The sequence below is a fragment of the Camelus ferus genome, chromosome 33 (assembly GCF_009834535.1).
Source record: "Camelus ferus isolate YT-003-E chromosome 33, BCGSAC_Cfer_1.0, whole genome shotgun sequence".
Taxonomy (NCBI): domain Eukaryota; kingdom Metazoa; phylum Chordata; class Mammalia; order Artiodactyla; family Camelidae; genus Camelus; species Camelus ferus.
The window spans coordinates 3,346,979-3,353,025 of record NC_045728.1 but is presented as its reverse complement, the minus strand read 5'-3'; positions in this window follow the sequence as shown (position 1 = coordinate 3,353,025).

Below are 6,047 nucleotides of genomic sequence, written 5' to 3'. Positions count from 1 at the left end.
CACAATCCTTTTCATAGTCGTTTTCTTTGTAGGCCATTATAAGGTCTCGAATATAGTTCCCTGTGCTGTACAGTAGGACCTTGCTGTTTATCTGTTTTATACACAGTGGTTGGTACCTGCGAATCTCGAACTCCCGAGTTATCCCTCCCACCTCCTCCTCCTCCTGTAACCGTAAGTTTGTTTTCTATGTTTGTGAATCTGTCTCTGTTTTGTAAATAAGTTCCTTTGTGTTCTTTTTTTAAATCATAATTTTTAAATTTTGTTTTAAAATTTTTAATTAAAATTTTGTTTTTACTTTTTATTTTTGAAGCTGTGAACTCTTGAAGTTAGACTTGTATCATACTTTCTAATTGCCAGAGTCCCAAGTAATGCTCTTCACTCTGTGAGCTCAGTGTGTCCTCATTCGCAGCTGAGGTGAGACTGTTCCTCCTCTTTCATAAATAAGGAACTCAAAGCTGCGGGAGACCGGGCCATTCAGCCAGCACCTACAAGCCACCCGGCGTGAGCCGGTGCTGGGCTGTGCCCTGGCTTGCAGGTCGGCAGTTTGGGGCAGTGAGCTGGACCCAGTCACACAGGGCTGCTGTTTTCAGCTCGGGTCCTGGCACGGCCCTATCCCAGTTTCAAATATTTTAACGACAGGTGCAAGAGGAGACTTTCTCTCCTGACTAGGCGTAGGCAGGACTCGCTAAACCTCTAGGAGGAGAGCAGCGGGCTTCGGAGGGCTATCCATCCCCCGCAGATCACGGGCACGGTCTTGAGGGTGTCGTCTGTGCCGGCGTGCTTCCAGGGATCACATGATGCCCCCTGTGGCCCCTAAGTGGTTAAGGATCACCGTGTTAGTGCAAACTGTGATCTGTGCTGAATTCCAGGGAGTTGCGTTCCCTCAGTGCCTCAGTGTGGAGGGAAGGGTGTGAAGATAAACACAACAGGAAAAAAATGCCCTTTTTTAGTACAAAGTAACTGACACTCCTCTGTTCTGTTGGGGTGTCTCTGTGACTTTTTGTAAAAACTCCAAAGACAGTAGATCAGTCACATGAAGGCCATCAAGTTAAGTGTTTTTCTTACCCAAAGTGGTGATGTTAATAATTGCTGTCTCACCACGCCCCTTCCCCCACGTTTTGTGAAGATGAAGTCAGATAACATACATGCCCTCGTTCACAAATCATGTGCTGTTCTGTGTACGCCGGGTATCTTTATTTAAGGAGGAGAATGGGCTGATGGGAGAAAACACGGCATCTGGGAGGAACGAGGAACTTTACCTGGGGGCCTTGTCTGACCTTCTGACATTCCCACTGACTGCGCTGAGGTGCCTGAGGTTGGGGTTCAAGCTGTCTTGAGGCTACTCTTCTGAGTGCGGGCGGTGGTGGGCAAGAGTGTACCGGGAGGAGCAGAGCCGAAAGAAGCTTGTGTGGCAGAAGGAACCAGTGGCTTTCTAAATCCCCAGGCAGGAGTCAAAGATTTAGTGCTCACTTCATCTCCGTTCCAGGTATCGCTTCTGCGCCAGTGTATGTAAATCTATGGACTAAGTTACTAAACTGGGGAGCCCTGAGCTAGGAAGGTGGTGGCTGTTATCTAAGACCGTTTAACGGGGGGATTCAGGGTGCAAGAAGAAGGTAGCCTGGAACTATTACCCTGTGAATTTCCCCAAGCCACGTCAGAACCCTTTGTTCTAACATCCTAGCATCTAGGAGAACAGACACAGGACCTAAGTACCAGAGGGACTTCTACTAAATACTCAGCCCCAGAGGGAAGCAGAGTGGGTGGCGGAGAGGGAGAAAATAGAGGGAAATATTTCTTCTGAGCAGGGAAGAATGGACCCAGGCCCAGGGCTGGGATTCATGGGGCCTCAGATGAATCTCCAGCTACTTCAGCTGTCTCCACATCTGGGGGAAGAGCAGCCAAGAGCCCCCGCACTGGTGGGAGCCAGGGGACGGTGCCGCACTATGGTTTAACACTCCCCGAGCCTTCCGAGAAGCTTCCCGAACGCCTCTGTGAGCCTGTCTGCTCTGCCCACCTCTGCGGCACGGGCTCCCTGACAAGCAGATTACACATTCCTGGGATGTTCATGGATCGTTGCCAGAGAACAGTAGAGACATAACAGCATAAAAAAAATGGCAAGCTCCTTAATCTGTTTTCTGATTCGAAATGCTAACATTTAAGGCAATGGTTTAATAACACCTGATCTGAAGACTTGGGAGACTTCATTCACTCTGAAAATCAGAAGACCCACTGAACTCTTGCCTAGACCACAGGACTTCTTTTCCTCCTTTTAACCGCCCCTCCCCACCTCTGCTCTCTTTTCTCCTGTTTGGGGAGATATTCCAGGATGCTTGATTTTACAAGATGCAGAAGTCATCCTTGGTCCTGATGTTGGTGAATAATCAGAATCTGAAAGAAGTGAATTCTAAGTCTCCTTAGGGAATCCTGTGACTCCCTCCTCCCGGCCTCAGTGCATCACCCTTCTGGGTTGATCTACCTGGAACCTTCTGTGCCCACCTGACTCAGCCAAGCCATCAACTCCTGCCCTTGGGGACAGCCATGGAGACTCCTGTGAAAGAAAAGGAAGCCCCAGTTCTGATGAGTTTCTAGTCTGGTGTGGCCATAGCCCAGCCTCAGGAGAAGGGCTTAACATTGAATTAGCAAAAAGCAAGCATGTTCAAATTGAATATTCATTTTCTAGAAACAGAATTCACAGATGCTGCGGGCACTAAGAGGAGAGGACCGTGTAGAGCTGTGTGAGTGGAGTGAAGTGGCTTCCTGTAAAAGGTGAGAATTGTGTAGACAGGCAGAGATGAGGCGGATAGGGCACTGTATGTGGGAGAGATGGCGTGCAGAAGTATTGGCTTCTGAGCAGAAGAAGCCAAAAGAATTAGTGTAGCTAGAGCCAGTAGAGCCAGGCTTTCACGGAAAGGGTGGAGAGGAATGCGCTTATAAGAGGAGAAAAGCGACTCTCTGGGTGGCCGTAGACAAGTAACTTTCTCTCTCTGGGCCTTAGTGGCCTCCACTAGGAAAGGGGGGTACTGGGCTGAGGTTCCATCAGAGAGGTGTAAGGAATTAATAATCGTGAGAGCAATGTGTTGGGCACCCCAAATTCTCCTAGGAGATAGCCGAATCCCCATTTTAGAGTGGAAATTCCTTGTCCACTGTGAGTGACCAAGCTGAGATGAGAATCGGGCCCATTCACTCAGTATTTAAGGAGAGCTCCTGTTTGCCAAGCACTGGGCAGGCCGGAGCGAATGAGGCAGGAGCAAATGAGGCAGAGGGTTCCACCTTCATTCTAGTTGTGGGACTGGCGGGGAGAGGGAGACAGTGAATGAAGAAGTAAGTGAACAAAATAGGTTTAGACACGGATAAATGCTGCAGAGAAAAATAAAGCACGGACTCTTAAGTGTAATTTTGGGCTTATTAGGTTGGGTGGCCGAGGAGGGCCTCCCTGAGCAGGTGGCACTTGGGCTGAGACCAGAAGGGCAGGGAGAGGTCAGCCTCATAGGTGAGGGGCGTAACAGGCCGAGCTGGAGGGTTCAGATCCGACAGGCCAGTCTTTCCCAGGGGGAGGAGTTGTCTTTCATTTCCCAAAGATCTGAAGATCCCACAGGACATGGAGAAGCAAGACGGTGGCACCTGCAGTGTTCTGGTATGGCAGCAGGGCCACCAAAGTGACACTGGGAGTCCTGAGCAGAGCTGGGAGAAGGTGGCCCCACCAGCTTTCCTCCTTTCTCATTAGGAATACTAGAAACTTCGGTAGGTGATGACGCAGTCATCTTGGAGGGTCAAGGGTCCTGGTGGTAATAATAATGAATAATAATAGCTCATAAGAATATTAACCATCCTACTAGGTAACATCTGATAACTTTTTTATGTACCAAGCACTTCCGAGTGCTGGTAAAGTACTCACTTATTTCATCCTCATAATAGGTATGGGATGTGGGTAGTATTATTATGCTAATTTTAATAATGAAGAAGCAGAGGCTTAAGGAGGTCCAGGAACTTAACCAAGATTACACAAATAAGAGGCGGCGGCACCAGGGTCCTCTGAGCCTGGCTCCTAGCCACCATGCCATGTGGCCTTTCATAGGCCACAAGCAGTCATTCAGTGTTGCCCTGGAAGTGGCCTTAGACCTTATCTCCACCAGAGATTTCCAGTGCAGTCTGCTGACTGAAGACCTCTGGTGGAAGATAACCCCTCTTCTTTTCACACACGAGAAAATGCAGAGTCGGGAATCAGATCAGTGATCGGAATGGAGTGTCCAGGCTGAGTTCCCCCAGCTTCTACTCAAGTTCTGTGTCCTGTAGCTCAGCACATCCCCAGAGCCTCAATTCCTGCTTAGGGACCCCCGGCAAACATGATGGGACAGAGTGGCAGCTTCCCAGGAGTGGAGATGCGTGTTAAACAAGGTACCACACAGAAAACTCTTCAGGGTGGGGCTCAGCGCAGACAGAGGTTGGTGCCTGCTGGTTCCTTTGAGAAAGTCATATGTGCTCAGGGGTGGTGGGGGAGGGGAAGCAAGGCAGGCTGGCGTGGTGGGGCCTCCCCCCTGGGCCTGCGGTCTTGAGCGACACACCACAGCCCCTACAACTTCCGTGGATCACAGTGAAAGTAAAATGTTGTCGGAAGCCTTGTAACTCACCAGGAAAACTGCTGGGTGTGGGGAACCAGGAGGTTGCCCTAAATAAGTGACTTACTATGGGCCTTGGCTGTCTTTAATTACAGGCCCTCTTTAAGCACACAAGCACAGAAGACCTTTGCAAACGTGGCCCTTCTCTCTCCCTCTCTCACGGTCCTCCGTAGGCACGCTCTCCCCTTCACTTGCAGAGCATAAACACCACCTCTCACTCATTCACATAATGAGTCTCAGCCCCGTGCCTCTCAGTTGACAGGGGGCCCAGGAGGATCGGGCATCTGAGCCCTCTTCCTGTTCCAAGGCCCCAGGGGGCTCCTCCAGCCTCCATCCGTTACGGGGAGAGGATGATGGGCAAAAAGTCGTCCTCAATGGACCAGCCCCAGCTGTCTCTCCTGCTCAATAGCTACTCGAGCAGCCACTTTCCTAAAAAAAATTCCAAAGTTCTTCCGCTCACCCTTTCTGGGCTTCAAGTCGTCACAGGCTCTCCCCTCCTGCTCCTCCTCTTGCAAACTCAACTCGGAGCCCTCTGGTCCTGGAAAGATTTTCTAGGTATCAGGAGAGCCCAGGAAAGCCTTCCTTCCTCTACTTGCCCTTCTTCCTCATCAGAAGAAAGAAGTTGATTTTGCGGAGAGAGAGGAAGGACCTCGAGGCCTGGAGCCTGGAACAGGGCCCCTTAGGCCCTCCTCACACTAAACACGAACTCATGGCCTGACGTCATCCCCCCGCCCCTGCCCCCGCTGCATTCTCACCCTCCCACTCCAGTGTCCTCCACGACCCTTGGTCAAGGATCAAATGAGAGAAAGTCAGGGAGAAGTAACTGTTTCTTGGTGATTTTTCTACTCTCCACTGGTTGCTCAGCCCCTCCCTGGAAGGAAGACCCCCTCTTTCTCCACATCCCCCTAGGCACTGGTGTGTGCTCCCCCTCCAGCCCCGAGTGGTGCACACGCTCCCACTGGGACCTGGTGGGAGCTCCCGTTGTGACACCCCCGCGGTGGGGAGGAATAATGGCTGGTCACTCAGTCCTGTCATGGAACGCCCGCCCTCTGCCCTTGTCCCTGGGAGCTGGGCGCTGTCCTGGAGGGTCGCTGGCTCCTGAGGCACAAGAGCACAGGTAATTGTGCTCGAATAATTACCAAGCGATGAGGGTTGCTGTTAGACATAATTTGTAAGTTCACATAATTAAAAGTTCAGTAATGCCTGTGTTTAATAGCTGACTGGCAAAGTTCTTGAAAATTAAGCACCTGCTCCAGTCCATCCAGCACACCACTGTCCCCAGGGCAGACTGGGTCCCAGCGGCCCTGGGTTCCGGAAGGGGTCTCCACGTGCCTGGGCATTCGCCCTTCTGGCAGCAGTAGCACATTTCCAGGGACACTGATGAAGAAACAGCAGGGATGTTGCAAGGGGAGGGATGAGGTGGGTCTCGGA